The 12007-nt window shown below is 37.6% G+C and overlaps 1 protein-coding gene across 2 annotated transcripts in view; it reads right to left on the bottom strand.

Moving 5' to 3' along the window:
• Positions 1-12007, bottom strand: part of LOC145662607 (phospholipid-transporting ATPase ABCA1-like) — a 1231974-nt gene that overhangs the window by 351523 nt on the left and 868444 nt on the right. The window lies entirely within an intron of this gene.

Genomic DNA, 12007 nt, shown 5'->3' on the forward strand with positions numbered 1-12007 from the left:
CGTACACCGTAATTCCATCGGATTAACAGCGTTGCGAACCGAATATGAAGTTGTTGGTGTTTTAAATAGCGTAGCATAGATTATTACAAAATCCTAAAATGAATAATAAAAGAAAACATGCAAAACCACTCCCTTATTAAGCCTTGCAAAGTAAGGACGCAAAAGCATCACAATCGTTCGAGTTTGGAAGCTCCTGCAACAGTGATAATGCAAGTGAGAAGAACGGAATGGTGCATATTAGCAAAACCTTAGTATCAAATACTATGATTATGATATAAGGTATTTCGAATAAGTAGGAGCTATGTAATAAAGAATAGAAAATTATCCTCGTTTTGAGCTGAGTTGAGTTGATTTTGAGTTTAACGTACTTTTCAGCAGCGAGGCTATATGAGACGGGACATACTGATTAACGTGGAATCCGAACGACATGAGCTCCCGCCGGGAATCGATTCTCCTTCTTTTGAAAAAGGTTTATATCAAAATGAGTACTTAGATAGGTATCATATCTGATTACGCAAATGGTTTCCAATGGACGTAAAGATCAAAATACTGTTTACAGCAATTTGGTATTACGAGCCATTCCGAGGATATCGGTCGTTCAGAGAACAAGTGATTCAAATCAAATCACCAAGCTTATGAGAAGGAGACATATAATGTTTCTACGCTCGATTTAAATACATGGACAAGTACACACTATAATTTACATTATAAAACTATTTACAATGTTTGGACGTGAATCTTTCAGGAGCTTTAGGTAGACATCTTACATATGAAGTATGCCAAAAATGATCAAAATGACCAAAAGTGAACTTAAATGCTTTGTGCACTGAGCGCCTGATATATATATATATATATATATATATATATATATATATATATATATATATAAGAAAAACACTTGTGGTAGAAATTGCTATACTGCTTAAAATCTTTTCTTTGTTTATTTGAAATTATAATAAAGTTTTTAATAGTTCTACTTCGAACAAATTTTAGCAATTAAATTATATTAAGTAATTTAGCAAACTTATTAATAAGGACCGGAAGTTATGGCGAAATACCATAAATGCCATATTATGCCATTTAAAAAAAAGCTCTTAGAAATACCAATTTTTAAAATAAATTGCCATATTTGCCACGGGAAATGCACACCATGTTGCTAACTGATAGAGCAGAACGCATTGCCACTCAGTGAGATAAGAAATTTAAGGTTTCTAGCTGGTTCGCCCTAGGGGCTGCATCACCGTATTATTGACCAACTGAGTCCCACAAATTCCTAAAAAGAATAAAAGGTAGCAGATGCTGCGATGGCAAACGATTTCTTCAGTTAAAGGAATTCCGTCTTGTTTGTTTCTAGATGCTGTTCTGTGAGTTACTGTTCCTCTCGCAATATTTCCAAAGGTTGAAGTTTCACTGAAAGACAAATTTGCTCACTTTGTAAACGAATTATGACCGGAGATGGTTTCAACAGATGGAGCAGTATTATTTTGCAAAATTTGTGAAAAATCTGTTTGTGCTGACAAACGTTATTTTGTGACACAACATTTAAGTACCACAAAGCACAAGACAACAACTAACAACAAGTGCAGTGCAAATAAGACTACACAACATTAGCAGTGTTTTGTGCATGCAATTCACGCCACAATCAGTTCGCGTATGATTTGTGTAGTGCGTTCGTTGTGGCTGATATCCCTCTTTCCAAAGAGGAAAATCCGTCTCCGAAAAGCTTTTTAGAAACTTACAGAAAACGAAAACTAGATGCAAATCTACATTAAGAAAGACAAACGTAGAGGCTGCATATATTGATGCCATTGGGAATATTTGGAGTGAGATTGGAGACAGCAATATTTTCATTTCCATAGACGAAACCGCTGATGCTGTGGGTAAATTCATTTGTAACATTATAGTTGGGACCATAGACCCTGGACAACCATAGAAGATTTTTCTTCTTACAACAGACATTGTGGAGAAAACCAACAGCTACACTATATCGCAAGTATTTATCAGTTCTCTGAATCTTCTTTGGCCTGACGGAATAAAACATTACGTTCTTTTCTTCCTGACTGATGCAGCAACATGTATGAAGAAAGCAATGAGGCACTTAAAGTTATTTTGCCCATATGTTACATTTCACATGCTTGGCACTCAGCTTGCATAGAGTTGCAGGAACAGGTCGTGCATTGTTCCGAGACATTGACTAGCTTATTTCAAATGTAAATAAGATCTTTGTTAAAGTACTTTCTAGAGTTAGTCTTCAAAGAGATTACACCAGATATACCACTGCCTCCAATCGCAGTTTTGACGAGATGGTGAACATAGTTGGAAACAGCATGCTTTGCCGAGCATTTCGACAAAAGCGACGAGATTGTCAATGTATTTGATGAATAGGATGCTTCTTCTTTTAGAATTGCACAGGAGTTACTTGCACAGATATCTGTGAAGAATGATCTCACATTTCTCTTTTCAAATTTCTCACAGATACCAACGTCAATAGTTTACCTGAAAAAACAAAATCTGGAAAGTGGGGTTGCTATGAGTGTATTTAATGGTGTAGTGAAAAATATGTCCAATATTCCCGGTGAGAAAGGTAAAGTTTTGAAGAAAAATGTGGCCGTCTTGTTAGCGAAAACCGCGACTTGCAGAAAATTAGAAATACTTCTAAAGGTTTCAAGGATAAGAGCACGGTTGATGTGGGTTTAAATCCCATTGTTGTCGCGTGCTTTAAATATGCTCCTCTCACATCGGTAGATGTTAAAAGGTCGTTTTTGCGTCTCAAACGAATATTGACAGGCGACATAATCTTACGGTGGAAAAAAAACTTCTTGTTATTTCATGTAACAAGAAGTGAACTACTTATGTGCTGTGTAGCTCCGGAGAGCCAAGGTAGGTTTATCTCTGCTCATTTGCTACACTATTCTTTTTCATAGACGCACAAGAAGCTTATTTTTGTTAAGGTTTTCCTGTGGCACAAAAACTGCTAACATTTATGTTCTATGTATATTTCTTTCTTAATTTGATGTGTCCTGTTACTTCATAATTCCAAGAGCAAGAATTAAATTAGTGATACTTGCGATGATTATTTTTCTATTACATTTAATAATCTGTGTAGTTATTAGATGTCAACGGATTTTTTTTACTAAGATGAAGTTTTAAAAGTTAAACGAATATTCAGATTTCTAACACATAAAGTGCCACTTTTGGAATTTAATTTGCCATTTCTTAGAATAATTTTCGGAATTTGTTTTGCCGTTTTGCCTGCCATTTTTGGTGTTTTGTTTTGCCATAACTTCCGGTCTTTACTTATTTAAAAAAAAACAATGCTGAAGGCGTAATTATCCATCATGCCAGTAGGAGGAGAAAAATCGCATCGTGCTTAAAGTAAATATCTAAAAAGATTATTATACCTTACAATTTCATTTTATTTTGTGTTGGGTTATATTTGAAAGATGCACCTCGTATTATATTACATTTCAGTCATCTGAATAAATTTAAGGAATTCTTATGCACAATTTATCATCAGTGCTTACGTATGAACATATGAATGTTGACTCCCTGGAACTTACATCTTTTCTGATGAAGATTCATGAGAAGAGGACGGCACTGATCGGGCGAGAACTTACAAACTATGCTGAAGTAGATTTCAGAAATAATAACTAACTAACTAACTCTACAGCCTATGGAACAAGAAGGTTTAATGCCGCGTTCAGAAAAGCTCTCCATCGGTTTTTGTCCTTAGCCAACTGGATCCAGTTTCTACTTTGTACTCCTATTTCTGCGGGATCCACCTTAATGCCGTCTTCCTATCTGCACCTTGGCCTTCCTAATGGTCGTTTTCTGATTGGATTTCCAGTTAGAACTTTGAAAGTGCTCCTACTTTCGTCCATTCTGGCTCCATGACCTGTCCATCTGAGCCTCCTAGATTTGATGACCCAAACAATGTTTAGTGAACGGTATAAGCTGTGCAGTTCATCGTTATGAAGTTTCAGCCATTCCCCCATTCCAGTCCCTCTTGGGTCTGAATATTCGTCTCAAGATCTTGTTTTCTAATATCTTCAGTCTATCTTCTTCCCTCGGAGTAAGCGACCATGTTTCGCAACCATACAGGACAACAGGAATGATTATCGTTTTATATATTCTAAGCTTCAAATCCTTGGATAAAATTCGCGAGGACAAAAGATTTTGAACTGAATACTAACAACAATTCCCTGCTTTTAGTCGACATTTAATTTCTTCGTGAATATGATTTTGGTCTATTAATACTGATCCTAGATATTTTAAACTATCCACCTTGTCGAGAGTATTGTTTCATATTCTATTGCACCCATCATAATTTGCAGTATTACGATCTCGACGAAATCCATGCATTTAGTTTTCTGTGCAATTCTTTCTATTGTTTTCCTATCATCTCCTATTATATTTACATCATCAGCATACGCCATAACCTGGTTAATACCATTCAGGTTTAGGCTGTGATTCCTCGTTTTGATTTTCTTTATAGCATACCCCAGAACAAAGCTGAATATTAATGGCGAGGACGCATCTCCTTGTTTCAGTCCATTGTTGACGTAATAGCTCGTGGACAAGAATTTTCCTACCCAGACTTTTCTTTGGGACTCATTTAAACATATCTTAATTAACCGAACAAGCTTTTTCGGTACTACAAATTCTATAAGAATGTTGTACAATGATTCTCTTCTAATAGAGTCATACGCCTTTCTTAAATGAATAAATAAATAATTGATGTTAGATTTCAGAGATAATACTCGACTTAATGGGAGAGTTCACAAGATGAGTTACTAACAATGTTTACTCAACAGACAGAGAAAAACTTTCTATAAGAAAGAAATAAGAGGCCAATATTTGGACGCGTAATGACATTTATGCGTAGGTCGTGGAAAATCTCTCAACAACTTTGCTTCCTGGGTACAATACAGTTACTTCAAAGAGATTCTACTGGGACGGGACACATGGTGTAAGGAATGAAATGGCAGTAGAAGCTATAAAATCAGGTCGATTTTGGGACATATGTCGTTGGGTTCACTGTGCTGTTAATACTCGGCCTAGTGAAAATGATAATGAAGAAGCTGATGATGCTTGAAAAACATTTCATTTTCCTATTTAATCCAGAACAGAATATTGGCTGCGATGAATGTATTGTTCAATATTTTGGTAGGCATAGTTCGTCGTATAAGAACCAAAGAAACGTAACTCCAAGAATGGGAATTTTGTTTGATTCCCTTACGAACATAATTTTGAAAGCCCCACTTGGTGTTCTTTGAGTGTTACTGAAGTTAACTTGGTCATTTACTTGTCTGCTATGCTATAATGTGTTTATCATGTTATTAAATGAACATTTGTTTGAAAAAGCAACCTTTTTCCCTTTCTCCTGTAAACCTACAAAAATGGAGTTACGTTCGTGGTTCTCATACAATGAGTTGTAAACTGTTCACCTGCGGAAAGTCTATCCGATTTGGATATAAAGTCTGGTGTTTAAATACTTCGTATGGATATCTTTTCAACTTTCATATATATCAGGGGAAAATCTGAGAGGACGAAGTGAGTATGAAGAACAGTTTGGTAAGTAAGCTGCTTCTATGTTCACCATGATCGACGAGTTGACATCCACCATGAAACTTCTACCATTACACATCAACTTTGATAACTTGTTCACAGGAATCTCTCTTTTAGTGCGCTTCAAAAAAGTGGTTATCATGCTAATGGTGCCACTTGAAAAAGTGGACTGTCAAACGACTGTTCTATTACTAATTCTAAAATCATGAAGATGACATCAAGCAGCACGCTTTACAAAACACAAATGCTGATGAAATATCTGTTGTACGTTGGGTAGACAACTCTTTCGTCACTATTGCATCTACATGCCAGGGAGTTCAGCTTGTTTCTATTTTACTGCGACAGTCCCAGAGTGGCAAAAATAAAGTATATTTAGCTCGTCCTTGCGTACTTTGTGAATTCAATAACAACAAGAAATGTATTTATTAAATGGATGAAAATATACCGTATTATCGCATTGGAATCAGTTCCATTAAGTTGAGGTGGGCACAGATCATTGGATGATTGACGCGTCGGTACATAGTGCATGGTTTCTATTGAGGTAAACCATAATATACATCTTATACTCACTATTTTGCAGGCGCTTTGTACACCCAACCACAAAAGTATCTCCCCCCTAAGTGTTCTAATTACACTACTTGGGGTCCAGGTAAATTTCAGTTGTGAGAACGCCTAATCAAATGCGATCCAACTTACACGTAACTTTTCTCCGCACTGACAGCAGTTGGTAGACCTGATCAAGGTGTTTATACAGGTAAAATTGTGAGTAGATGACGCAAGAAACATTCCTCATTCAGAGATCAATCTCTCTGGTTCAGAACGTGTTGTCCAATGAAAATCATATGTTAATCGTATGTCATGTGGGTCAGTGGTTCATTGTGGGTGGTGGGTCGGTGTGGGTCATGGTGGGTAGTGGGTCAGAGTGGGCCAAAGTAGGTGGTGGATCATGGGTTAGAGTGGGTTGTGGTGTGTGGTGTGTCAAGTTTTCATTAACCCACGCCATCTCTGATCAAATCTGTAAAAAGAAACCAAACAAAGAGAAATATTAAATGTTGTTAATACGCAATGTTCATTGATCCCATCACTTATTCACTTATTCTCTTATGATCATCACAATCTTTAGGGTACTTCCCGTAGATATAGAAAGGTGAAATGTAGTATCCAGGCTTGGTGTAGCGTGCAAGTAAACAAATGAAAATCAACGGGATATTTCCCTCCCATAAACCCACTAAAGTGAAGTATGTTGATTATTCAACAAAAAGACTTGAAATCCAATCAGAAAATTCATAAAATATAAAATATGTGGCCAAGTCTCAAATTTTCAATAATAATAATAATAATAATAATAATAATAATAATAATAATAATAATAATAATAATAATAATAATAATAATAATAATAATAAAGAAATAGCACTTATAATATCAATTACGTAAACAATACATTCCAATAAAGAAAAAATAATAAATGGCACGCCAGGATTCGCACCCGGGTCACTGTAATGGTAGTTCTCTGCTCTCACACTTTCCCATCAATTTCTCAGACAAAGGTAACAAAATAAACTAATAGTTGTGTTAGATAATCATAGCACACACTATTTCTGCACGTGTTGATATAATTCAGAGAATGTGAAAATCATTTCTATAGTATTTTCTTCTTTGGAAACTAGAAGGGAAAGAAGAATTGTAGGGATGAACACGAGCGAGTTTTCACTCAAACTCGACTCCAGTCGAATCGAAACAGACATCTTTGAGCTCGACTCGAGAACTCGACTCGAAACATTTCTTCCAACTCGACTCGAATTTGACTCGAGTTTCGATTCGAGTCAAAGCGAGGTAAATCAAGCCAAATGCTGTGTGTAGTTTCAAGTACTTTCTTCAAGTATCCTACGTAAACAATATAATTATTCAATGATGCTACTACTAATACTATTGCTTCTTCTACTTATTATTATAATAATAATAATAATAATTATATTATTATAACAAGACAATGTATAAACATGAAAGATAGGTATATCTGAATACTAAACACTAGTTGACTGATGACCTCGGTATTCATGAAGTCTAGGAGGAAGGACATTGTTCACGAGGTTCTGGATTAAAGTTCCGGAGAAGAAAGCATCCCGGCTCAAATCAAACATCGTTACAAATTAGAGGGCGCCGGCCAAACTTGTTCAATACTGCTTGATCCGGGTTTAGGGTTCTCAACGGCTCGAATGGATCGGCTCACAGCTCATTCTCTATCGAGCCGAGTCAGTAACTCGCCCACCCAAGCCGGCTCGAGCCGAACCAAACCGAGCTGATGAATTACCCGAACAAAGATGGCTCAAGCCGATGGTTCACCTGAGCCGAGTAGGTGCCTCATTTCAACCGAGTCGACCCGAGCTGTTCCCTCAGTTGAACCGAGCTGAGTCGGTTAACATCACTACCCGGGTTGGGCTGCTTCGGCTCAAATCTTCGACCGTGCAGGTGTTAGCCTTGTTCGTAAGAAATACAGTATATACTTATGTTACTGCTTACGACAGTTGAGGTTGTCTCGTTATAAAAATCCATTGTCGTCTCGTTAATCGAGACGAGAGGAGATGCGAGCAATGTCCGATCTATGAGCAACACTAAAAATATTCCACATTAGTGCTTACATTTCTCATAGCTCTTGCTTTCCAGTCTAATCAGGTAATGATTTCAAAACGAGCTAAAACGAGCTAAACGAGCTAGCAGTTTATCAAATTCGACTTGACTGAAACTCGACCTCAGAACAGTGACATGACTTGGAACTCGACTCGAGAAAATTACCTTTGACTCAACTCGAAACTCGACTCGAATTCGCTTCGTGTTTCCAGTCGAGTCGAGTTTCAACTCGACTCGTGCGTATTCCTAAAGAATTGTAATGTAAAGCGGGACCATCGCTAAAAACTATGACGTAGCCTTAACTTGAAGAACGTTTCGTGATATGTTCCTCATTGAGGAACGTCTGTATAAGTTTTTTTTGGGGGAGGGGGGTTAAAGAAAGAAATCTTGAGTAAGTTATTGTGACACTCACATAAGCAATGTCTCCCTATAGAGGGACAAATCGTTGAGTTCTTTTAATTTGATCAACTGAGTGCTCCTTTAACCGGGTATATTCGACGATAACCGTTTGGGTAAGATGAAATGCGTTCGCAATATAATTTTATAATAAAATTACGCGCATCTTTTTACCTTATTCCATAGTTCTCCCATATTCACTTTCCAATATTCGGCGACAGTTGCCATCGAAATTTATACAATGATACGCATAATAATAATAATAATAATAATAATAATAATAATAATAATAATAATAATAATGTCTCCTCATAAAGAGAAAATAAATGTCACGCCGGGATTCGAACCCGGGTCACTGTAATGGCAGTTCTCTGCTTTCACACTTTCCCATTAATTCCTCATACAAAGATAAGAAAATAAACTAGTAGTTGTTAGATAAACATAGCACACACTATTTCTACACGTGTTGATGCAATTCAAAGAATCCGAAAATAGTGTCAGCCGGCTCTTCTTCTTTAGAAATTAGAAGTTACGGTGAGGAAGAATTGCAGTAATGTAAATCGGGACCAGTTAAAAACGAAGAGGTAACCTCATCTTGAAGAATGTTTTGTGATATTTTCCTCATTGACGAAGGTCTATATCACTTATTTTTAGTTAAAGAAGGAAACATCGAGTAAGTCATTGTGACACTCATAAGGAACGTTTCCTTATACAAGTATTAGTACGAGTATTTTGTGTATTGTCTTACATGCAATGCAGTAGAGTGGGGACACTTGGGCCTGTTTTTTTTCCTACTGCGCATGCGCAAACCCTGGACGCTGATTGGCTGGCGCAGGTCACGTGACCCCGCCACGCCCCTTGACGCTGATTGGCTGGCCACGCCCCCGGCCACGCCCCTTGACGCTGATTAGTCGGTGCCGGCCACGCCCCCGGTCACGCTCTTTTACGACCTCCGATTGGCTGGCGGCGGACCCCGCCCCGTTCACGCCGATTGGCTGGCGCAGGACTCCCTTCCGATTGGCTGGCGGCGGACCCCCACCCTTAACGGCGATTGGTCACGCTCTTTTATGACCTCCTATCTACTGCGCTGACTGGCTGGCACCGGACCCCGCCCCTTTCACGCCGATTGGCTGGCGCGGGACCCTCCCTCTTGACGCCGATTGGCTGTCGTCGGACCTCGCCCCTTGACACTGATTGGTCGGCCACGCGCACGGTCTGCGCAGATCGGTCGACGCCGGATCACCGCACCTGCCACATGTCGCATAAGATTCGTTCCCTTTTATGAGCACTTTACGAACACATAGCAGAGCAGATATCACATTCTTCATCAACCTATTTAACATAGCACATATTCTAACTAATAAAAGAGTATGGCATATTTTCCAACCCAAATTTAAAACATAGCAGAATTAATAAAAGAGTATGGCTTATTTTCCACCCCATTCATTCAACATGAGAACAGAAGGAGGTGGAACACTTGAAAACTTGTTCTTTAAGCTGTGTCGAAAATTGCGATTTTCGAAAAAAAGTTGAAAGTTGGCTGATGTTTACCAAACGTAGGCAGATGATACATTTGATGATCCTAAATCGAATACCGTTAAAATTTTATTTCTATCTCTCACTGTTTTCCCGATATAACGATTCGAATTTTTTCAAAATTTCGACCCATTTGGTTTCTGAGCTTTTGAAACTCTGTATATGTGTACTCCACTGGAAAGACCGGTCAAAAAATGTGGCTCTATCTCTTACTGCTTTCGAGGTATGACAGTTTAGAGGCAAAAAATTTTGATTTTCGAAAAAAACGTTGAAATTCGGGCGATGTTTACCAAACTTGGGTAGATTATACATATGATGATCCTAAATCGAATGCCGTTAAAATTTTATTTCTATCTTTCACCGTTTTTGAGATATGACGATCTGAAGTTTTTTTTTGGCAACTTGGCCCACCCTTGTCGTACAGGTTTGAAACATGGTTCCATGGGTTCTTCATGTGTAAAATCGGCAAGCGGATTTATAAAGGGGAGATTTTTTCGATTATTTTTTCGATATTTTTGACCGTTTTCGAGATATGGGCCATTTTATGATTTTTGGACACCCGAAAATGGACTTAGACGACTTGTCTGGAGTATTTCTAGCAATGACGCCATGAAAGACGAGAAACGGCACTTCAATGTGTTATGTTTTTTTTGGACCCGCCGTGGCCCCCCACTCTTGTCGTACAAGATTGAAACATGGTTCCATGGGTTCTTCATGTCTAAAAACGACAAGGGTTGAGGTACGGGGGGATTTTTTCGATTATTTTTTCGATATTTTTGACCGTTTTCGAGATATGGGCCATTTTATGATTTTTGGACAGCCAAAATGGACTTAGAAAATATTTAGCACATATCTTAGTCGTTTTTGTTTGGAGCCAATAGTAAATACTTTTATTTTAGCCAATGAGATACTTGACTTGTAGATTTTGCTCCAATGAAAAAAAGTTTTATTTTAGCCAATCAGAGGAAAGCAGAACACTATATAAGGGGTGAGGTTCGAAGCAGTTCTCAGTCAGTTATTCGTCGGCGTGCAAGAAGATAACATCGTGTGCAGTGTGTGAGAACAGTGAAGTGAATTTTGTGTGAATTAATGGTAAGTATTTTTTGAACTTTGTCAAAATTTTCGGTGGTAATTTTAAGTGTTCCTCATAACCTCACCCAAGATAGATTATTTTTTGAAATATACGTTGTGTTGAATACGATCGTGAAAACCCGGTGTCACAGCGGCAAAAAATAAGCCGAATATAGATTTTTTAAAATAAGCATTTTTTGAACTTTGTCAAAATTTTCGGTGGTGGATTTTAAGTGTTCCTCATAACCTCACCCAAGATAGATTATTTTTTGAAATATACGTTGTGTTGAATACGATCGTGAAAACCACGCGTCACAGCGGCCGAAAATAAGCCGAATATAGATTTTTTTTTAAAATAAGCATTTTTTAACTGTCAATTTTCGGTGGTGGATTTTAAGTGTTCCTCATAACCTCACCCAAGATAGATTATTTTTTGAAATATACATTGTGTTGAATACGATCGTGAAAACCCGATGTCACAGCGACCGAAAATAAGCCGAATATAGATTTTTTTAAAATAAGCATTTTTTGAACTTTGTCAAAATTTTCGGTGGTGGATTTTAAGTGTTCCTCATAACCTCACTCCGGACCGATTATTTTATGAAATATACGTTGTGTTGAATACGATCGTGAAAACCACGCGTCACAGCGACCGAAAATAAGCCGAATATAGATTTTTTTAAAATAAGCATTTTTTGAACTTTGTCAAAATTTTCGGTGGTGGATTTTAAGTGTTCCTCATAACCTCACCCAAGACAGATTATTTTTTGAAATATACGTTGTGTTGAATACGATCGTGAAAACC

This window comes from Thermobia domestica, chromosome 10 (genome assembly GCF_964235325.1).
Source record: "Thermobia domestica chromosome 10, izTheDome1.hap1.1, whole genome shotgun sequence".
NCBI classification, from domain to species: Eukaryota; Metazoa; Arthropoda; class Insecta; order Zygentoma; family Lepismatidae; genus Thermobia; species Thermobia domestica.